The 24,482-nt window shown below is 38.2% G+C and overlaps 1 protein-coding gene across 1 annotated transcript in view; it reads left to right on the top strand.

The window, feature by feature from the left end:
* Positions 1 to 24,482, top strand: part of DNAJC1 (DnaJ heat shock protein family (Hsp40) member C1) — a 251,823-nt gene that overhangs the window by 105,990 nt on the left and 121,351 nt on the right. The window lies entirely within an intron of this gene.

The raw sequence follows: 24,482 nt of genomic DNA, 5'->3' as shown, positions 1-24,482 counted from the left end.
ACCACTACTGAATTTGTGTATTGCATATGTGTGTTTGAGCAATATCCATCTCTTAGGCTAAGCTTAAAGTTTGGCCACTTTTATAAATTTCTTTGGAAAATGTTTCTTATCAGAAAATATTGTTTGTATTTGCTCATTAAGTAAACTAATATCTACTTGCTGCAGATTTGCCTCCTTGATAGTCACATTTCAAAGGTGTTCTCTATATGTAATTATCTAAGGAAAATGGTGACTTCTATGACTTCTTACACTCCTTTTCTTCCTCTACTTTTTATCAAAATTTCCTAGTTGAGAAAATAGGACTTAAAATGTTTAACAAATTTCTAAGTTGGGAGATGTTCTTTTCCAATATCTACCATCCATCCGTATAGCTATTATTGTCTTAGGATGGCTCAGAATTAGTGGGAAAAATGGGAATTGCTTTTGTAGTTAATTATTCTCAATTTCTTAGTCTTTAAAAAAAGTGCATTTTTATGGTGATTTCTAAAAAGGTGAATTTATCTGAAGGGGGAAAAGCATGTGCATTTTTTTCAATGTATTCATAAAAGAGGGAAAACAACAAAAGAATTTAAGGTCAGATCTTATGTTGTGTATCTAAATAATTTTTGTCAGCATAAGATCGAGACAGTAGACGGTAGCAGAGTATAAACAATATAGTCCATAAGGAGATACCATAAATAGAATGTCACAGAGGTCAATTCTAGTACCTCCTTTATGATCTTCACTTATAAGTAATTTGAAATTAAATCTAATTTGTAGAATTTACATACTGCCTGGTTAACGTTGAGGAATGATACAACCAAATGCTGCAGAGTAATTAGCGCAGATGAAACTAATACGTCATGTAGGTTTGGATTTGCAATTCATTATTTTAAGATTGTCTCCCGGTGGTAACTAAAACCACATGCTAGGAACTGTTGTGCTTTGCCGTAAACAAAAGTTAGGGGGGTATCTGTAAAGTATGAATTTAGATACCATGTGATAAATGCCTTATGTTAATGACTTGTTTTTCTCCTTTCAGTAGTCATATTTTCTTGGACTTTAAAGGTATCTCTGATCTTCAAAGTTTTAGCCTTTTTTATGTTTCTCTTGTATTCAGATTTTGGAATACATGCACTGAGTCACTAAAACCTTGTAAACATAATTTTTATTTCCAAGCATTTTTTCTTTTAATTGACACCTAAGAAAACTTTGCTTTTAATTAAGTTTTAGGTTTACTATACTTTGATTATTTAATTCATTATTTAGAAACTAAATTCCTATTTCTTGATTCATGATATTCATCGCACAGCAACGTAGGTGGTGTGGTAATAGTTTCATAGCTTAAAACTGCACTAAGATTTTGGGCCATCCTATAGTAATAAACAAACATTTTAACCTGATTGATATAGAAGTGGTAAAAAAGAAACAGAATACTGGACAGTTGCAACTTAGTCTAAATTTTGCCTTTTTTCTTCAATCTAGAGTGAACTTCTCCAATTTTTCCCTCAATTTTTCTTTAGCTCTAAAAAAAGAGTATTGGGAATGCATGTGCCATACCTGCTTTATAAGAATGCTTTATCCAATACTCTTGTAAAATCTGCTTTAATTAAAAATCAGATGAGGATAAAATGAGATAATATATAAAACATTGAATTCTTAGAAGGGAAGAGTCACATAGAAGAAGCTCTATCTCATTATTTATTGATATTCCTCTATGCAAATTCATAGTGGTTGGTTCAGAAGCAAACTCCAAGCTAGAAATAACCATTTCAGAGCCAGCCAGTAACTGTCACCTATATCCAATCCTTTTCACTCTAGTCCTGCCTCCAACAAATTAATACAGATACTTTAGTTCCTTCCATTCTTGCCACCATGATTGCCAGTAGTAATGACATCAATTTTGACCACAGTTCAAGATATCCAAATTCTTTGGTTACTACTAACCAACAACCTATACCTCATATAAGCAGAAAAGCCTACACGGCTCAGAGCCACAGCTTACGCTTTTTCTGACTACCTCCTCACTGAAGTTCCAAGGGGACCAGTTCCCTGTGCTGCCTTCTCTTTTGAAACAAAAACTCAGGTCATTCATTCCTCAGATATTTGTTGAGGACTGACTGTGTGCAAGGTGGGTGGTTTTTTTTTTCCTTCTAGATGCTGAAGGAGGATTCAGAGATAAATAAGACATGGTCCTTTCCCTAGAAGAGTTTACAATCTAGTGAAGAATGTATGCTTACATATAGTTTATAGTATAGAGCAGTACATGAAGATTGGTCTTTTAGAAATTTAGGGGACCAGATCTCTAGGTTTAAAGAATGTCTTTTGAAAAATAAAAAAGCAAAAAATTAAATTAAATAAGAATAAAATAAAATTAAATTAAAAAAACAATAAAGAATGTTGTTTGGAGGAGATAGCATTTGAACTGGGTTTTGAGGAATAGGTATGTTCAGTGCACAAAAGAGAGTTGCATAGACAGTTACTCCCATTTAGGACATTGCTGACATTTTGAAAGAATGTGAATAAACTCATAAAAGACATTAAAACAAAATGAAATCAGTAAAGTTAGGCAGCAAAACATTTGCACCCTGTGTTTATAGAATAAACATTCTATACGGAGTGAAAATGGATAAATTACCTTAGAAACCCTAAGTCCATTCCAGATAAAGCCTTAGTCAATGTACATCTACCCTCCTCTAACATTCTGGGAAAGTTGTCCTCACACCTAGCGCTGATCTATAGTTTGGAAAAGGCAGGGAAAAAGGCAGTGGTAGGGAAAAGACCACTGGCTTTGTAGTTTGAGGACCCAAGTTCAAATCTCAACTGAATACTACTTGTATGACCTTTGGTAAGTCACTTAAATTCCCTGGACCTCAGTTTCCTTATTTGTAAAATTAGGGAATTAGACTAGATAGCCTCTGAGATTTGAGAAGACTTTATACTTTAGAAATGTATAGATCAGTGGAGGTCTAAAGGCCTCATCTTCCTGAGTTCAAATCCAGCCTCAGACTCTTACTGGCTGTGTGACCATAGTCAGGTCACTTAACCCTGTTTGCCTCAGTCCCTCATCTGTAAAGTGAGCTGACGAAGGAAATGGCAAACCAGTCCAGTATCTTTGCCAAGAAAACCCCAAATCGAGTCACAAAAAGTTGGACGTGACTGAAACAACTGAAAAACAGCAAAGTATTTCACAGTCCCTTCTAGCCACAGTTATAGTTTTATGGAAAGAACTGATTATAAGAATAATCTTGAAGCAGGTTCCTCATTAGGTTGTAATAGCTCTTCCCCTTGAAATATTCTGTGCTTTATTAAGATTCAGAGATAGAAAGCCTCTTTTTACCACCATGCTTCTCACATTGTGACTATTACTAAGGATATGCAATGACTCCATTGCCATTAGGGCCATTTCTTTCTCAGCCTTTTCCTTCCACTGGTTTGGACCCAAACAAACAAAACACTCATGGTTAATTAGCAAATGAATGACCTATGGTGGACTGGGAGGCATTAGAAGGAAACTGGACTGCCTGACCTCCTCCAAACTCAGCAATAATTTTCTAAGGAAAAAAGGGGAGTGCCCAAAAGGTTATGCAAAATACTGTAATAACTTTTAAAAAGTCATTTCAGACCAACAAATGTTTGTATCCCTGTTTTATAGCTCCGAGGGACAAAAGCAAGGAAAGATTAAGAAGCTGATCTGAGCTTTTAGGATAGTTGAACAGTGCAGTTGATGTGGAAGAAAGCAGAAATTCTTCTGAGATTCCTAAGACTAGGGGCAAAGCCTTCCCATTCTCTGAGAAGATGACATTGAGCACAAGTGATGGACAACCCAAATGAGGAATTGTTATTTTAGATACAAAACCATCAGTGTTAAAGTGGATCAAAAAAGGTGAAAAATAAGAAATTCCCAGGAGTTAAAACTCTCCAACAGTGCACTTGACTGCCTTGGGAGGTTCTCTGCTAGGGATACTGTTAAAAGCCTTCCTATATTGAGTTGGAGGTTGTTCTAGATCCATCTCATGTTAACAAAATGTTAGAGCTGGAAGGAATTCTGAAGATCATCTAATTCAACCAATGTATTTTATAGCTGAAGAAAGGAGGCCTCAAAAGGTTAAGCAGTTTCCCTAAGGTAGTAGCAGAGTTAGTAGCAGAACTGGGTAAGAACCCCTATTTTGTGACTCCCAGGCCAATTGGGTTCTACCATACTGTGTGGGAAATTCAACTTAGTATCTTAGAGTTCCCAGGGCAGTGACTTGTCTGGGCTCACACAACCACCGTGTCTCAGAGACAGGACTTAAATCCAGGTCTTTCTTACCCCAAGGTCAAATCTCTATCCACTTATCCGTCATACCATACTACCCCATAGCCATTATTCTCCTGGGGAGCATGATATACTGGATAACTCCGGTCAATAAGATAAAATAAATCAGCTTTGTTTTGCATTAAATAGTAAGCATTGCCATAAGTAGCCCAAAAAGAAGTTGGGACGCTATTAATAACCAAAGGGAAAGACAAGAAAAGGAGATAGAGAAGTAGTCCAGTGTGAAATAGGTACTGGGCTTAGTGATGCAGTCACATGATGACAGATAACACAACTTCTCCCCTTGTCTGGTGGCAGAACTCAGGCTCATTTCTCCTACTTGTCACCCCCTCAAGAGGCTGCTTTCTCCATCAGATATGGTGCCACCTCCAACCATGATTCTTTGATTCTCAGATATCCCATTTGGCACAGCATTAGAGCTCGCTGCTTCTGTAACTTTTTGCGTTATCACCTCATGTGGAATACTGAAACTGAGAATATCAGAAATTGTCCTTCTGATTCACTAATTTCATTTGAGTATTTTATACAAAAAATATTTTTTAATGGTTTACTATCCTGTCAACTGATTTTTTATTAAATATTATGATGAATTTTATAGGAACACGTTTCTGACAATAATAGTCATAACAGGAGCTGATATTTATATAGTATTTCACTATTTTCAAAGTGCTTCAAATATGTAGTAGGTGTGGTCAGACTATAAATATCCTGTCAGGGGAGCATTCCATCATCTCAAGACTTACAGAGCTACTCTAAGATTTGGGTTTCCCCAGTAAGGGAACGTATGTACTTGGCGTTGCTAAGAGACATGTATCTTCTCACTCCAAGTCCAGCACTCCTCCAACAAAAAAAATCAATGAGAAAATTGAATTTGGTTTGGAGCATTTGTCTTTACAAGCATAATTGCAGGAAAGCATCTCTAGTGTTTCGTATATTGAAGGATACCTAAATTTCAAACAAAATGAGTCAAGCTGAAATGAACTTCAGAGAGGCTGGAAAGCTGCGTAGCTTCTTTGTCTAGCATCTTCTTCTCAGCATCCTTCCCTCTCTCTTGTATTGCTAATTCCTCATTCCATGGTAAAAAATAGGCATCCTCACCTCAGATTGATGGAAAACACCAACCTAAGGTAAGCTAGCACATTTGTGTCATAGAGGAAAGTGAACAAGAGAGAATGAATGTCATGATGACATTTTATCACCTGGATGAATTCCATTAGAAGAAATTGAGAGAGAAATTGGTAATATGAGTAAGCTGTCTAGATCCTCAGAGTTTATTGTACTTTCATGTCACTGACCTAAGGCTTAAGTGAGTGATTTCATAAACAAATATATAAACACTATAATGAATTTTAAGAAATTAATATAAAAGATTCTTTTTTAAATATTAGAGGAAAATGGTAATTCTGTCATGGAAAAATTTGTGTGACCTACACCAAGTATTCATGTTAACATAGGCCTATTAGCCCAAAGACTAAAAGAAATTAAACTGTTTCTCCCTCTGAGTTCTTTAAATTTTTTTACCTTATAATTTCTACGTGAGAGAAAACTGTGAATGTATTTCCTGTAGGCAGACATTTGTATTTTCTTACTTTCCAGATGTGAAGAGCAGTAGGAGAATTGATATAGTTAGGCTGTGCAGGAGTTTTCATCTCCATTGAACCATGGAATCATAGAATGTTAGAGCCAGAAGGGACTTTAGATGTCCTCTAACCCAAACCCTTCATTTTTTAAATGGGACCCCTAATTTTCCTGGGGCATAGAAAAGAAGCTACAATGAAGGCAAAAACTGATAATTTCTATGAGTCAGAAAGCCAGTCACCTTCAGTTGGTTGAGATGATAGAAGATAAAATTTTTATTAACTTGTATCCAGAAGATTATAGTGCCTAACATAGTCCCTTGCATTTAGAAAGCATTCAATAAATATTTATTTTATAAATTTGTTGATTCAGGTCTTTGAAGGGACTGCAATCCGTAAAGAGTTCCATAGCTTTAAAAAAAATCTATATAAGCATTATAGTGTGTACCTTGGGGAAAACACTGTGTAAGCCAATATTGTGTCATTACTTTTCCCAGGAGGGCTATAGTTCATCTTTTTTTTTTTTAAATTCCACTTCTCAGTTGATATTTGGATACTTCTATAGCCATATACTTGTTTTCTATGTGATATTTCATGAGGACTAGTGATTTTAGGATTGACTGTCAGTTCTACTGCCATTCTTTGTATGAGGAGATCAGTTAGGGAAGTTAACTTTATTTTGTTGATGTGTGTGTGTGTGTGTGTATGTGTGTGTGTGTGTGTGTGTGGTTACTTATCTCAGGGGAGGATATTCACTTTTAAAATAGTTAGCATAATAGCATTTCTTTTGAATTGGGATGGTGTAATTTTCCAAGCCTCATTTGTGATTGGAGAAAATGTCTTGTTTGACAAAACTTTCAGTTCCTATTTAGATGTTCCCAGTCAGTGTTATCAGCTATATCAACTTCATTGCCTAATCATTTACACAACTTAAATAGTTTCAGAGTCATCGTCTATGTCATTCCTAGTCATTGTCATGTTCTGTTTTCTTCATCCAACCACCATTCAGGTAGGGGTTAAAAACTGGCCTAGTGTGATTCCAGGTTCAACTTTATGCCACACACTTTCCATGGAAGTATAGAGCAGAGTTATAACTAAAGTGAGGCCAATGGGAATTTGACCCAGAGGAGTAGCTTCCTCCTGTGACAATCTGTAGTCCACTGGCCTCATGCCTCAAGGTCTTCTACTGGCCTGTCATAGAGCTCACACTTCCTTACCCAGCCCCCACCCCAAGAATCCTATGGCCATGGTGCTCCAACCCTAGAGACTTGCATTCCCACAGGGTGTGGGGAGAGAGGAGGAAAAGGTAATCTGTTTGGGGTTTGGACTGTCCTCTGCTGCCACTGCCACAGCCCATGGCTTTGTTCTGTCTGCAGCCCTCCCCCTTGCACTGGCCTCTGTACTACCTACCCCACCCCCAACACAGGTGGAAGAATTTATTAGGGAACTGGAAATTTTTATGAGTCATATAAGACATTTAAGCAGAAAGAGAAGTAAAATGTTAAGGTCTAGTTTAATCAAATAAGCATTTATCAAGCACCTGATGTATACTTAACTCGCTGTGTTTATAAAGTTGCAAAGTACTTTACAGACATTGTCTCATTTCATCCTCGTAAAAACCATCCAAGGTAGGTGCTATTATCATTCCCCTTTTATAAATGAGGAAATTAAGACTCAGAGAAATAAAATCATAGCTAGTGAGTATGTAAGGCAAGCTTCAAGTCCTGGTCATCCAGACTTGATTAGCACCGTAAAAACCATACCACACTGTCACTCTTAACACTCTGCCAGGTGTTGTTATGAGACACCAAAGTGGTATTCAGCATGGCTTGTGCCTTGGAGGAATTTGCCATCTACCTACACAAAACTGGCATGTATGAAACAAAGGGAATCAAGTGCTTAATTATGTGATGTTGACTATTAATGTAATATTGTTGAAAAAAAGTAGAGACATAATATAGTAGGGTCCTCAGAGAAGGTGAGGGTGAAGCACAGGCTTGACAGATGGGTAGGATTTGAAGAGGCGGAGAAAGGAAAGGGTATTCTCGGCCAGGGAAGAACTCAAATAAAGGCACTGGTGTTGAATGAGTCCCTGTCTGGAGGACAGTGCAGAGATGAGCCCAGCTAAAGCAGGTGGTGCGTGTTGGAGAAATATTGGAAAGAGAGGGAGATATGTGGCCAGGCTGTGAAGGGCTTTGAACATCAGGCTAAGGGGTTTGGCCTTGATGTGGCAAGCAAACGGGGGCTATTTCTAGCTTCTTGGGCAAAATAATAACATTAAGGAAAAACACATTTTAGAAAGATTTGTTTGACAGTGGATACATAAATCAAGAAAGTACCTGGAGGTAAAAAGACCATCCAGCAGGCATCAATCTTATCATGAGCACAAATATAGCATGAGGGAAATTAAGGAGGGAGAGAACACTGACCGTTGGGAAGATCAGGATATGGCACCTACATTGAACCTTGAAAGAAGGCAAGGATTGCGAAAAGCTAAGATGAGGAGAGAGCGTGTTTGTGAGATGGCAGGTGGGCTTGTGAAAATGCACAGAGAAGGGAGAAGGAGTCATGGAGCAACTTGGCCAGGTTATTTAGAACAGATTTTTCTGAAATGAATAATATGAACTGTCTAGGTGGGGGCCAAATTCTAGAGAGTTTTAAATGCTAAGATGAGGAGTTTGTATTTTATTCTAGAGAAAGCAGGATGCCACTAGAGATTTTTGAACAAGGATAATCAGACCTCTGTTAGCTATATAAAGAATAGATTGAAAAGGGGAGAGACTAGAAGGAGAGGAAACTAATTAGATAGCTGTACCATTTATACTCTGTGAGGCCCTGTGCAAGTAATTTTTCTTCTCTGGTCTCCATTTCTTGATCTCTGGATGAGGGGGTTGGATTAATTGACCTTTGGGGTACTTTCTAGTTCTAATCTAAATCTAAATCTTTGTTCCTGTGAGGCATGTTGAGCAGTCCAGTTGAGAAGAGAGGAGAGCCTGAACTAGGGTTGTGACTATGCAGCTGTAGAGAAGAGGGTAAAGTGAGATGTCATGGAGGTTGAATTGACTTAGTAACTGGTTGGAAATGGGAGTGGGGAGAGGGAGGGAGGAAGAGTCAGCGATGACTTTGGGATTACCAGTTGGAGTGACTGCAAAAGATGGTGGTACCCTCAACATTAATAAGAAAGGTTGGGGATGAGTAGAGATCTGAACTCTGCATTCATTGACTCAGGAATCCAAGTAGAGAAGGCAGGTGATAGGGGTGCTCCAGGCTGGAGGATTGGGAGGGCATGAAAGTGCTAGGACTAAAATGGAAAATAATGTGATGTGAAACAGATGAACTCTGTGTAGTGAAGCAGGTGAGGGCAAAACAGGAACAATGCCTTAAGAGGAAGGGGAGCACTAGAGAGCCAAGGTGAATGGGTGTTAAAGGTGTGAGACAGAGGGAGAGACTGAAGGAGAGGAGGTGACGATCAGAGAAGGGAACTTGAGGAGTTAAAATCCTGTCAGTGATGAGGTTATGTGTGACGTGACAGTGAGTGCTCACCTGTGATCATCTTGTTGCTAGCTGCAGCATAGATACGGGAATCGATAAGGTCAATAACCTGGTAGGTCAGAATATTTGAGGAGACATCAGTATGTATATGACCTCATCTATATCAACATGCATATGAAAATCTTCAATTATGAAGGCAGAGGTTGGAGTGGTGAAGTGGTATGAGCCAAGTACCGAACAACTTGAGAGAGGAGGAATAGTGACCTGGATTCTGGTAGAGCCTAGCAAGAATAGATATTCATTACAGACCACTCGATACAGGATGATGGGACAAACCTCAAAAGAAGAGAAGTTGCTATGTGATAGTAGCAGAGAGGAGAGTCTGGAATTGGCAGTAGGGAGTGTGATAAGACTAATACCCATCAGGACCTCTCCTCAACACCCTCCCTCCAACATGGATTAAAATAGATTTTTTTTCCCTTAAAGGACACAAATTGGGGATTTGATTGGCCTGGGGTGGCAAGGCTCAAGCTATACCTTTCTTGATAAGCTTCCCCTTGCCCTATAGCTGTGTTAATGGTGGCTTCCTGGTCTCCTAGGGATATAAAAGATCCCACCAGGTGGAGTCAGGGCCCTTCTCTCTTGGTGGATTCCTGAAAAACATGAGAATCACCACACCCTGCCCTCCTGAACAGACTCATTTCCCTATGAAGTGGGAGGCTGCATGTATAGAAGCTAAATGATACTAGATCCTTGTTGCCTATCCTTGCTTTGTCAGAGCTAAGGAAACATTTTGTCCCAAAGTTGAACCTGAACTAATAAGTGTTGGCTTCAGGTCTCCTCCTGACAGGGAGCAAGGAATATTTCAGTTCTTCTTCCTGGCCTGATGTATCTGAAAGGAAAAGGAGCCACCGTCCAGTGTCTGTCTGTCTCTCTGTCTCTGTCTCTCTGTCTTTCTCTCTCTCTTCTCTCTCTCTCCCTGTGTCTCTTTCTCCTCTGTCTCTATTTCTCTCTCTCTCTGCTTCTGCCCTCTGTGCAGCACTCCACCAACTCCGATAAAAAAAACCTCCAAGTGAAATCAGAAGGTGAGGAGAAACTGCCACTTGCAGCCTGATTCTGGCTTGAAACCTCTGGCTCCAAGAGAGGAGACCATTGTCCCACTCTACCCACCTGCCTACATGTCCAGCCCCCACATGTCTGTCTTCCATCCTTCAGTGCTTGGGCATCATATGTCTATCCCCAGCCCCTTGAACAGTGTGCCAGCCCCCTCCCTCCACAGGTACACAACCCCCTTTCTGCTTGCCTCCTTCTTCCCTCCCTTCCCCACATCCATGGACAAATTCACATTATGTAAAAATCACTTTATGTAGAGGTCTGCGGAATGGTCCACTTACATAAAGTGAGAACTGTCTGTAATCGGTTGACGTTCATGGTAAGGTCAGAAAGTAAATTGCTGGGTAGGGGTGAGAGAGTAGAAGAAATGGCAGGTAAGGTTGTAATTTGAAAGGAGGAGTGAGCAGGTAAATGACTGATGTAGATTCAGAGGTTCTCACCTTCAAAAAGAGTAAGAAACTATAAGGTCAATGAAGATGAATAATTCTAACACATTTATGTGGCACTGTAATATTTGCAAAGCACTTTCCTCAAAACACCCAGTAAAGTAGGTTGTACAAATATTCCCAGTTTACAAGTGAGAAAAGCGAGGCATAAAGTAACTTGTTCCTAATCACATATTCAGTCAATATCTAGGCAGGAGTCTCTTTTCTCCTCTATTGAGTATTATTACTCAATACTCTATTCAAACTACACCAGCCTGCCTCTCTGTGGGATTGTCAATACGAGTCCTGAGGAGGGGATGGAGTAGAGAAGTAGAATGTAAGCCAGACATTGAAATGATGTTGGTAGGTAGAAATGAGCCCTGGAGAACAGTAGACAACACATGGGTATCTATCTTTCAATGATCCTAGGGTACACAGCCTCCCATGGTTTTTGTTTGTCCTTCCTTCTAGAGTACACAGCCTGTGGTGGATAGCGAGTGGTGGAAGGGCTATTGTGACTGGGTACCAGCTGAGGGCAGCAGAGAGCTGCCATACCAAAATCTACTAACTGAGCCAGTTAACTTCTAAGTGGTCTCCAGAAAACTGGACTTGGGAATGGTAGGGAATTGTTATCTACCATGAAAATCCCTTAGCTTGGGGAAACAGACTGAACAACAAAGATGGCAGCCCACCTTTGGTTCTTAAAACCTGTGAGAGGGGTTCTGACTTTTGACCAGAGGAGGGGAGGAACATACATATTTATATATATATATATATATATATATATATCTTCCTTGACCATAAATAAATTAGAAGTTCTGGTTGCTATGAAGCAACTATATTTTGCTAGGAACCAGTTTTTTAAAATTTGAAGTGATTCCTATTTACTTGGACCTATATATTTATTGATGGGGAAATTGGTTAGTGGTAAGCTCTCAAAAATATCTCTGTACCATATGTAGAGCTATGTATGTGTGTTTGGGGGAAGAGGTTCCTGGGAGGGTCAGTCCCACAAATGAATGAAAGGTAATAATCAAGAAAGTAAAAGGAAGAGTCAAAGATCACTCTGAGGTTTCACACTTGGGTGATGGGTAAATGGAAGTAACTCTAAAAGAAATAGAAGGTTAGAGCAGGTTGGGCGTGGAGGAAAGATGAGGGGTTCCATTTTGGGCATGATCCATTGGGATGGCTTTCAGAATATCCAGGTGGTGATCACAGTCACAGAAGCCAGCTAGCCCAGTCTGCATGTAAATAAGAATCCCTTCTGTAGCATTCCCAACATGTGGTCATCCAGCTATTGTTTGAAGACCTCCAATGAGACTGAAGCACTATCTCCCAAGGTGGCCCACTGCACCATAGCCTTAATTGTTGGGTAGTTTTTCCTTTCATAAAGCCTCTACCTATCTCCTTGAAATTTCCACTTATTGACCTTTGCTACTGTTTTATGTTTTTTTGTTTTGTTTTGTTTTTGATGGGGGGGGGAGGGAGTGGGAGTTGGTTGGGATGTGTATTTTATTGGTGTAGAAACTCTTAGCAAGGATATTTTCTCTACCAATGCCCATCAGCAGGCACTTTGCTTGCAATTTGTAACCTTACAGTATTGCATGGCATATTGAGAAGTTCAGCGCCTTGCACATGTATGTATCTGGTCTTCAACTGTATTGAGAGCTGAAAGAAAGATTCAGGAGAATGAACACTGAGAAAAGGTCATCTGAGCCACTGAAATTCAATTTTGTTCAACAAGGACTTATTAAGAGTTCATATGAGCTAGACACTGAGGATACAAAGACAAAGACAAAGACAACATTTCCTGCCCTCAAGAAGTTTGCAGTCTATTTCTCCATATGACACCTACAACGTTAGGCATTGAGGATACAAAGTCAAAAACAACACATTTCCTGCTCTCAAGGAGCTCATATTCTACTGGGGGGACAGAGGATGGGGATGGGGATTGATGACCTAGTAGAGTGATACTTTATATAGGGGTTAGGTTCTAAATTCAGAGCATAAGGTGAAAATCTGGTAAAGTCAAAATTACCCTTGAAATATCTTTTAAATCAATCATGAAATACAGTATGATATCTTGAAGCAATTTTAACTGAAAAGAGATCTCTTTCAAAGAAGACAGTCTGACCAATACTAGTCATAGTCCAACAGAAGTCAAAGACAGGGGGAAAGAACCATATATACAAAGAATATTTATATCTGCAATCTCTGTTTTAACAAAGAACTGGAAACCAAATGAGTTTCCATTTTAGCTGAACAATTATGGCATATAAGTGTAAGGGAATATTGTGCTGCAAGAAATGACACGGGATGGATTCGGCAAAACCTGGAAGACTTGTATGAACTGATGCAGAAGGAAACAAGCAGAACCAGGAGAAGAACTTATACAATAACTACAATAATATAAAGGAAAACCACTCCGAAAGAATTACGAATTCTGATCATTGCAGTGATCGGTCATTCCAGAAAATTGCTGATGGAGCACCTCTTGGCAAAGAGATAATGAACTAACATGCAAAATGAGGCATTCGTTTTTAGACTTGGTGGATGTGGAATTTGTTTTGCTCTACTATACTTATTTATTACAAGAAAAGGCTTCTAATTTTTGTCAAGGAGAGTTGAGAGGCAGGGTTTAAAAAAAAGGATGAAAAGAGCATCAGTGAAGCATTTAAAAATACAAAGAGTGAAGAAAAATGGTTTGAAAGGGGACAGTCAGGGCAGTGTTGGTGTTAGTATTATCATCTTAAATTGAATAAAAATAGGAAATAGATCTGTGATTTCCTTAATATAGGGAGCTTTTAAGTAAGGAAACTCACAACCAATGTCAGCATCTCCTCTGCAACTTATAGGCTTAGCAAGTTGCGTAGAGCTGAGAGGTTAAGTGATTTGCCCTGAGTTATATAGCCAGTCTGTGTTAGATAAGAGGAATTCAGGTCTTCCTGGCTTCAAAACTGGCTCTCTATTTACCACACCATGCTACAGCATTAAGTATGTGTGTATGTGTGTGTGTATTTACATATATGTGTGTGTGTGTATGTGTGTGTATAACATATATATGTGTATAAATATATACATATATATTTTTAGATTATACATAATAAAATTTCATTGTTTCATGTATGGTCCTCATTCTGTTATATATGAACATATTCATATATTGATGTTTGTTTAGTTTATATTAAAATTCTTAAGTAAAACGTGGCAATTTGTATCACAGAGCAGATGGATCTGAATTGGTTGATGTGGAAATAATGGAATGTAAATTTTATTTTTCACTACACCCAGCTAAGCTCAGAAAAATCAGATAGGCAAATCAGGACTTCTCAAATAGAAGGAAATTAAAACAGGTAAAGACTTAGCCGACTGGAAAACTGATAATTAGGGGAAAATAGCATTGAAAGGGCTTTGCACATCAATGTGATTACATTACAGGGTGATCACACCACCCCCTGTTTCTTCCTAATTTACTATGAGGCAAGAAAGGGCACCAGCAAGTCAAAGGAGATGTAGCAGCTACCTTGGATCTCCCCGGGAGTGCCGGGGAGGCTCACTAAGCCCATCCCTCTAGTGACCTGCACCAGCCCAAATAGAATGAATAGACTGGGGATAATGAAGTGGAGATTCTAGACTCAGTCAACAGAACTAGGTGCTCACACTGCCACAGGCATGGGAAGCGACTGACGGGCGATTGCAGGAGCAACACAGCCAAGCCTCTCTTCTCAAGTTTGTTTCAGAGCATGAACTTTGATCAGTAGAATGGGGGCAAAATTGCCTCGCTATTAGAATTGCTTTATCCCTTTCCTTTCCTCCTTCCCTCTCACATTTCTTGTACAACTCCATTGTACACACTTAAGTAACAACTCATTTGAGGAGAGAAAGTGATAATGGAGAGGGGTTGAGCTTGAAGGAATCTTGAGGGAAACTGAAGGTTCTAAAAAGTTGGAAGAATGAGGAGCAAGTATATTCCAGACAGGTGGTGGGGGGACGGGGGAGTAGAGGGTTGAGGAAGTGAAGAAGGCAGGCAGCCTGTACAAAAGCGTGGCCAAGAGATTGAATCTTGAGGCCCAGGGACCAATAAGATAGGTTGGCTAGGATTCGGAGTATGTGAGTACGAGCCATAAAAAAAATCAGCCTGGAAAGGAAAGGTAGGCACTATATTTGAAGACATTAAATTCCAGGCTGAGGAATTTGATTTTAGCAATAAGAAGCCACTGAAGATTTAGCTTTCTAACTATTTAGATCATTGGGTGGAGTCATAACTGGTTGATCAGTCAGACCCCCAGAGTGGTCAATAATGGTTTGATGTCCACTTGGAAGAAGGTCTCTCCAGTAAGTGCCCTGAGGGTTTGTGATTGGTCCTGCACTGCTAATCATTGTTATCAGTGACTTGGGTAAATGCATAGACATCATGTTTGTTAGATTTGCCACTTGGCACCAAGCTGAGAAAGACAATATAGTCAGATTCCAAAATGGTCCTGACAAACGACAACTATGTATGTGCACTGAATCCAATAAGATGAAATGTAATTGGGATACATAGATAGTATTTTACTTGGGTTCAAAAGATCAACCTTCACAGTACAGTATGTAGAAGACATGGCTAGACAGCAATTCATCTTATCTAAGGGTTTTTAGTGGGCTGCAAGCTCAATATGAGTCAACAGTGTGATGTAGTAGCCGAAAACTAATGCATTGTTAGACTCCATTAAGAGAGGCATAATATCCAGGACATGAGGTTAAAAGACCTGCTGCACTGTACTGAAATGGCTCTCTCCATGGTTACTAATGATCTCTTAACTGCTAAATGCAATGGCACGGTGGTATAATGGGGCTGATCAGATCATGTCTGGAGTGTTGGACTCAGTCCTGGGTACCACATTTCAGGAGAGAGAGTGACGCACAGGAGAGCATGTAGAGGATGGTGAATTGCAATGAAATCATGCCTTGTAAGGATCAATTAATTATGGGAAGTGAGAATATTTAGCCTGGAGAAGGAAAGGTTTAGGAAAGAGTATGAAAACTGCCTTTAAGTGTTAGACATATTCTTCTTGGCCCCAAAAGAAAAAAATTAGAAGTTGTGTATGTAAATTGCAAAGAGGAAAATTAAGTCTTCATATAAGGAAACAAATGGAGCTAATAAGCAGAGCACTACAAAAGTTCAGTGGCTGATTTACTAGGTAGTGGGTTCTCCATCACTGATTATCTTCAAACAAATACTAAGTGAACCACTTGGTGAGTATGTTGTAGAGGGTGTGTGCATGAGTATATATATACATATATGTATATACACACATACATATATACATATATACGTGCATATGTCATATCCTTCAAACTTTACAATTCTGTGATTCAGTTGTCAATATAGGACTGGAGTTCTGGAAAGAGATTGGGGTGCTATAGATATATACACATGTACACACATATATACATGCACATATACATACATACATGTGAATAATCTGCATGCTGGTGATAACTGAATCCAGTGGACTTAATGAAATCACCAGTAGAAAAGACAAGAAAACCCAGGACAGATCTTGAGGTAATGCCTGTTCTTAATGGCTTGGAGATAGTTGCTGACCCGGCAAATCAGACTAAGAAAGACTGGACAGATAATAGGAGGAGAACCGGAAAAATCATTGAATTCTTATTTTTACTTTGTCTGGTAGCATGATTACAATCCTACAGAAGAAGCACAAGAAAGTAACTAAGTAAAATTATCAAAAGATAATGAGTAATGGAATTATCAATGGATAAAAAAGGCACAAGAGAAAAGAATTGGGAAGAACTCAATTGATCCAGGTAGACTAAGTCCCTGACCAGCAGGAGAATTGGTGTCTTTGGAGGGAATGAGTTTCAGAGTCAGAGGCTGCAAAAATATGACCATCAGTGGGAAACAAGCAGCAAAGGGTAATGCTTCTGAAATAATAATTAATAGTAAGAGCTACCATATGTGAGTTAGTAAATGGAGAGCTGGCTCTGGAGTAAGGAAGTACCAAGCTCAGTCCTGCCTCTGACACTATGGGCTGATTGATTTGGCCAGTCACTGAACCTCTCAGTGTTTGAAGGCAACTCTTTAAAATTATAAATCACAGAGGCAGCTAGGTGGTGTGGTAGACAGAGCTCCAGCCTTGGAATCAGGAGGACTTGGCTACGTGACCGTGGGCAAGTCACTTAACCCCAATTGCCTCACCAGTAAAGAAAAAAATTATAAATCACAGAGAAGGTACATTTTTGCATCTACATCAGAAAGGAGTTTTTTTTGTTTTTCATTTGGAAATTTTTGGTCTTCCTTTCAGTTTCAGTGAGGCATGCTCTTGAGAGGATCTGGCTTATTTGACTCTCGTGCCAAACTTCTCTAGGCCTATTTTCCTTTCTGATGCTTTTATCCTATTGTGAGATGATTCTGCTTATACTCTTCAATCATCCTCCATAGTAATTTTGCAAATAAGCTTGAAATCAAAACTAGTGTCATCCTTGGTTTCTTAGTCCTTTGATTCACTTGTTTGCTGGCTCCAATTCAAGTGTTTGGGGGCTGAGGCAGTTCCTGGGTCTTACTGGCCTGCTCCTTTTGGTTATTGTTTTTTGTCACTTAAACTTCCCTAATGAAGGATGGTGATCAGTAAGTCTTCACTTTTATCCATTTTCTACTTTTCAGAGTCAACTGCTTCTTTAGATTCATCAGTCAAGAACACTTACACTTGTGAGAAGACACAATGTCTTCTCATCTTTTTATTTTCTTCTAATTTGAGGTTCATTTTGACCTTTGTTCTAATTAGTCAGTGGTCTTATTAGAGTCAAATTCTGAAAATGGCTGTCATTTCCTATGTTCCAATTTCTTCTTTTTAATGTGTTCTTATTTTGTGCTTACTACATTTGGGGGCTTCCAATTATCTTTACAAAAAATATGCAAAAGTAATCTCCATGCCTTTCTTTGGCCACTTGTATATCTTTTTTTTTAATTTATTTATTTTTAGTTTTCATCATTCATTTCCATAAGATTTTGAGTTTTAAATTTTCTCCCCCTTCCCCCTGCCCAAGACAGCATGCAATCTGATATAGGCTCTACATCTACATTCATATTAAACATATTTTCACATTAGTCATGTTGTAAAGAAGAATTAGAACCAATGGGAAGAACCACATGAAAGAAGAAACGAAACAAAACAACAAAAATAGAGAGCAAATAGTATGCTTCCATGAGTGTTCAGACTCCAAAGTTCTCTCTCTGGATGTGGATAGCATTTTCCATCATGAGTTTTTTGGAGTTGTCTTAGATCCATGCACTGCTGAAAAGAAATAAGTCTATCAAAGTCAGTCATTGCACAATGTGGCTGTTACTGTGCACAATGTTCTCCTGATTTTGCTCGCTTCACTCAGCATCAGTTCATATAAGTCTTTCCAGGTTTTTCTGAAATCTACCTGCTTATCATTTCTTATAGCAAAATAGTATTTCATTACATTCATATACCACAACTTGTTCAGCCATTCCTCAATTGATGGACATCCCCTCAATTTCCGATTCTTGGCCACCACAAAAAGAGATGCTATAAATATTTTTGTACATGTGGGTCCTTTTCCCATGTTTATGATCTCTTTGGGATATAGCCCTAGAAGTGGTATTGCTGGGTCAAAGGGTATGCATAGTTTTATAGCCCTTTGGTCATAGTTCCAAATTGCTCTCCAAAATGGTTAGATAAGTTCACAACTCCACCAACAATGCATTAGTGTTCCAGTTTTCCCACATCTTCTCCAACATTTATCATTTTCCTGTTTTGTCATGTTAGCTAATCTGATAGGTGTGATGTGGTACCCCGGAGTTGTTTCGATTTGCATTTCTCTAATCAATAGTGATTTAGAGCATTTTTCATATGACTATAGATAGTTTTAATGTCTTCCTCTGAAAACTGCCTGTTCATATGCTTTGCCCATTTATCCAAGGGGGAATGACTTGTATTCTTACAAATTTGACTCAATTCTCTATGTATTTTAGAAATGAGGCCTTTATCGGAGACACTGGCTATAAAAATTGTTTCCCAGCTTTCTGCTTTCCTTCTAATCTTCATTGCATTGGCTTTTTTTGTGCAAAAATTTTTCAACTTAATGTAACCAAAATCATCCATTTTGCATTTCATAATGTTCTCTATCTCTTGTTTGGTCATAAGTTCTTCTCTTCTCCATAAATTTGACAGGTAAACTATTCCTTGCTCTCCTAGTTTGCTTGTAGTATCAGCCTTTATATCTAAATCATGCACCCATTTTGACTTTATCTTAGTATACAGTGTAAGATGTTGGTCTATACCTAGTTTCTATCTCTCTTATATTTCTTAATGCTTAACCATATCTTTCAACATAGTTTTATGTTGTGCCCATTGCAGTCAGTGAACATCAACATTGACTTGATTTGAAGGACTTTATCATGGTCAAAAAGTTTATCTACTTCCTTATCCTCTGTAATAAATATTGGTACATAAACTGTAGTTACCTTCAGAATGGTCTTTTTGCTTATGGTAGCCTCAATTGTATAAGGTTAGATGACCATGTTCTCATTAAATGATATTTCTTGTTGCCTTTGACACAAGATGAAACCAATTCCATCAACTATCGTTTTTCTCTCTCAGAAGAGCCTTTTAGGCAATACTGTTATTGTGAGATCATTGTACAACAAGTGAGTTGGTCTACTCCTAGAGGAAATGAGCCATACTTCTCTACTCCTATTCTCTCCATTCTTCCAGCATCCCTGCAAAAAGACTCAGGAACATTTTGAATTTCCTTCATGGATTGCTATTAGCAAATAATTTATCACCAACTGGCTAAAACAATGGCCTAGACAAACCATGACAACTTTAAAAAAACAAACCTGATTACCATGATGCATAAAATAATACAAGAATAATGTTCAAACTTTCCGAATATAGACTATAAAGCATTGATTGAGAGAACCCACAGGCCACCACCAGAAAAACAACTGTTGACACATGGTAGTTAAATTTATCAATTTCAGTGACGAACAACAAATTTTGCAAGTGCCCCAGAGGAAGACCTGTAAATATGAAGGAAAGGAAATCAAATAGCATGGGATTATTCCTTATTTGCAAGAAATCACAGGAAAGAATGGAATGACATATTTTTAAAGGCAAAGGAGCTCTGCTTCTCCCCCTCTCCTTCTTCCTAAGTCTAAAATAAAATCAATAATGCTAGTAGTGTTGGCAAATCTCTGTCATCTTCTCCCCTATGATGTCTCTAATCACCATTACTGTAACTTTCCGCCCTGCTGGCCATCTCTCTACTATAGGAACTGTATCCCGTTTTATATTTTTATCTCTAGACTTAGCCATAGAAAGTATTAATAAATGCCCCCTTCTTTCTTCCTTCCTCTCTGTCTGTCTGTCTTTCTGTCTTTTCTTTCTCTTTTCAACTTAGTGGAATCTGCCAGAGCTCATGCTCCACTATCATAACCTTCAAGTATCCATTGTCACTTCCTTGTAGAGGAAGGATACTAAATGAATTGGCCTACAGTGAACACTTGGCAAGTCTGAAATTTTAAAAGAAACAATTTTTTGTATATTGTGAGAAAGAAAAATTATTAAACCTTTAGTTACTAGTATGAGTTATGAATGGGTAATAAACTATATTTATCCCTAGTAAAATTATTTTTTAAAGTGGGAGGGAAGGGAATAAGCATTTATTAAGTGCTTACTATGTGCTGGGTATGGTCATGAGTACTTTACAAATATTATCTAAAGTCATATTATGATAAATATTATAGTAATTTTAAATTCCCCTGTTCTCTGAGACCTAGGTCTCAATTTTCAGCTCACAGTTTGGGGGTTAGTTGTATTAAGGACTCTCTAATAAATTTCAACTCTAATTATGGAAACACTTTAGCTTGACTCATAGTGATAGAAGTTGGGAAAATTTCTATTCAAGCACTCACATGAGAAGATATTGGAAAAGAAATAGAGAAAATAACTGTGCCATTAAATTACATTATATAAATGTTCTCATTTTCCAGTTTTCTCTGATGTTGAAAATACATCCTCCTCAAAGTATTTTGCTACTCCTTTTATATTTGTATACATTTTATCATACTTTTAATTTTTTCACTCATGAATTTTCTTATCCTATTTGATTAAGTGTTTTTAATCAAGTCAATAATTTTCATTTAACTTCTGTTTCATTACATAGCACTTGGTATCTATGCAGACATTTTCACTCAAAACTTAAAGAGCTTTGCCAATAATTTGTAGTCATCATAACAGTCTCTTCTGTGCTGGAGGTTTATTGTGACCCAGAGCCATGAAAAATCTCCAAAGAATGAAGCCCAGGGGTCAAGCTGACAGCAATTTCTCCACTGAGTTACTGCCCACAGCTGCCTAACATTGAGCTGAATGCATCACAGCAAATGCAAAATGAATGTTGTCACCATCAGCAGCAAACATTAGCAGAGCTCCTATGATGCATGAATCCTTTGGTGTGGCTCCTATGGTGAATATAATTTGGACTCACTATAGTCCTTTTCCTGAAGGATCTTAGTCTGATGTCAGAGAGCATCGATTTGAGTCCATTCAACAGAAGTTTGTTAATCCCCTACTATATAGTACACGAAACACTGTGCATATAAAAATAAAATCAAAGTAGTCTTTGTCCTCAGGAAGCTTACTGTCTCTTGGGAGGATACAACCTGTACCTATGTTAGTAAATAAATAGTTTGAAAAAGAAGAGAACCCTAAGGACATAAAATAGCTTCAAATAAGTTGTTTTTGAACGGAGCATTGACACTGAAGATGCTAAGAGTTGAAGGTGAAGAAGGAATGCATTTCAGGCATAGGAGTCAACTTGTGCAAAGGGATGGAGATAGGAGATGGAAAGCTGAAATGTCTGGATGAGTAGATAGAGATCAGTGAAGATCGAATAAGAAAAGGAACTGAGTAAGAAAAATATTTGCATCAAATATCTCTGATAAAAGTCTGATAACCAGGAATTGATGCAAATATATAAGATCAGCACTCCAAAAGCTAAGTGGCCAAAGGATATGAACAGTCTTCAAAAGAAGAATTGCAAACTATGAGTGACCATATTAAAACATGCTCCTAGTCACTAGTAATAGAAAAATACAAATTAAACCAATTCTAAGGTTTCACCTCACACCCTGTAAATTGGCAGAGATGACAAAAAATGGAAAGAGCCAATAGCAACATGGCTGTAAGATGACTGGAACATTGATACATTGTTGGTGGAGTAGGGGATTGATCCAGTTGCTCTGAATTTCTATTTTGATTTACACAAGAAGTATGACTAAACTATCATATGTACTTTATTTGATTCAGTGATCTCATAGTTGGGCATAAAGTACAAGAAACAGAAATGAAGTTCCAACATATATGAAAATATTTATAAGTAGCACTTTTGTGGTAGCAAAGAACTGGAAACAAATGGGCTCACAAAAAACTGATATATGAATATAATTGAATGTTATTGTACCTTAGGAAATGGCAGGAAGAATTCAGAGAAACATGAGGAAATGGCTATGAATTAATGCAGAATGAAATGAGCAAAACCAAAAAAATCAGTCTGTAAAGTGACAGCAACAACATAAGTGGGGAAAAAAATCAGTAAAAGGAAGTTATAGTTATAGTTCCAGAGGACAGATAACAAATCACACCTCTCTCTTCTCAGTCTACTGTGTGCCGGATACTGGTAATACAAAACCCAAAATGAAATAATCCCTATTCCCCAAGGAGTTTACATTTTCTTGGCAAAACATTATGTGCCCAAATAAGTAAGATCAGGTCTATTTATGCCCTTCAAATACATAGTAATCTAACATCAATCAATCAATAACATTTGTGCCAGGCTCTGTAGTAATATTTTAAAATAGAATACAGAATAACCGTAGCTCTTCCTAAATATTGGCATTTTTACAGCACATAATAAAGTATAAAATGTTTTCATAATTTATGTGCTTTCACTTTTTAAAATTCAATTAAAAGAAAATTCCTCAGTTAAAATTCTTCAATTTGGTCATGTTTGTTTTTTTAGAATTGTATATAACATTATTATATTATTGGCTTTGCATGCCAAACAGAGGAGTTAGAGGCAATAGGGAGCCAATGAAGCTTCTTAATGAAGGAAGTGACCCAAGTGGCACTTGTACTTTGGAAATAGAACGTGGCTGCCGTGCAGAGAGGGTTATCAACTAGAGGTAGAGAGACCAGTTAGGAGGCTACTGTGGTAATACAAGTGGGAGGTGATAAAAGCCTACACTTTATGAATAGAGTAACAGTGTCATGGAGGTAAAATCAACAAGATTTGGCTACCAATGGACATAGACAATAAAGGAAGAGCTGAAGATGATCCCAAGGTTGGGATGCTGGGTAGTTTGAAGAATGGTTGTGCCCTCAACAAAAATAGAGAAGCCTGGAAGTGGGAACAGGTGGGTGAGAGGATTCACAATGAATTCAGCATTGAACATGCTGTGTGTGAGGTGCCTCTGGGGCATCCAGGTGCAGCTGTCGAGCAGACAGTTGGGAATGCAGGATGGGAACTCAGAAGAGAGAGGAGGTCTGTTCACTTTTCTTTTGACACTTCAGGGCCTGTCTCATCCAAACTAGACCTGAGCAAGAAGCCCCCTACAGGACATCCTGTCCAGTTTGTTAGCTGGTCTCTCTGTCTGAAGTCCCTCCTCCAAACAGCTGTCAAAGTGATCTCCAAAATGCCCTCCTCATTTCCACCTCAGACAGTCCCTCATTGTCTTCAAGACTCAGCTCAAGCATCAGCTTTTTAAAGAAATCTTGCTTGATCTTCTCTGTTCTTCATGCCCTTGTTGCCTTTGTTTTGTGATTATTCTTTATATATTCTGTGTATTGTATACTTCCTGAAATTATGGGGTTTTTTTTCTTATTTTGTTGTCTTCCCAGAATCTAGCACACAAGGCAAAATAAATGCTTGTCAATTGATTAGAATTATGCAACCTTTAAGACTGAGAATTTTGGAATTCTGCTTTTTGGTTGTAGTTTCTCATCCTCCACATTTCTAACTATTTTTTTATACAAAAACTGCTCTTTGACCTTATTGTGACTTCCAATCATATGGTCCATCCCTATTCTTTGAGTCCATTTCTCGTATTCCACCTTCTCATTTCTATCTCTAGCTTTAACTCCACGGTCTTTCACTTTAATGATTTATAAGCTATTACCCTAGAAGCCATTACCCCATTCCCATTGTTCTGCCATTCCTTACCTGTGAATTCTCATCCCTGGGCAGTTATCCCCAGGCCTCTTTCCTGATCACCAAATCTAAATACCTTTTTTCATTCTTCAGTCTCCTTAACCTCTTTAGTATTTACTTCTTTGGTCAGCTGCCCCTATTCCATTCAATCAAACAATTCATTAAACATTTACTTAGTACTTACTATGTGCCCAGCCCCATGTGAGGTACCAGTAATACACAGTCAAAGATGAAACAGCCCCATACCTCAAGATGATATTGTATTTGAGAAAATCAACATATACATAAAAACAGTGCAAAATGTATATAAGACAGTTTTGGCAAGGGTTTTTTCTAGGC

The sequence above is a fragment of the Vombatus ursinus genome, unplaced genomic scaffold, assembly GCF_900497805.2.
Source record: "Vombatus ursinus unplaced genomic scaffold, bare-nosed wombat genome assembly UNPS02005459.1, whole genome shotgun sequence".
In the NCBI taxonomy this organism is placed as follows: Eukaryota; Metazoa; Chordata; class Mammalia; order Diprotodontia; family Vombatidae; genus Vombatus; species Vombatus ursinus.
The sequence above is the reverse complement of the archived record's forward strand: the minus strand, read 5'-3'. Positions and strand labels throughout refer to the sequence as shown.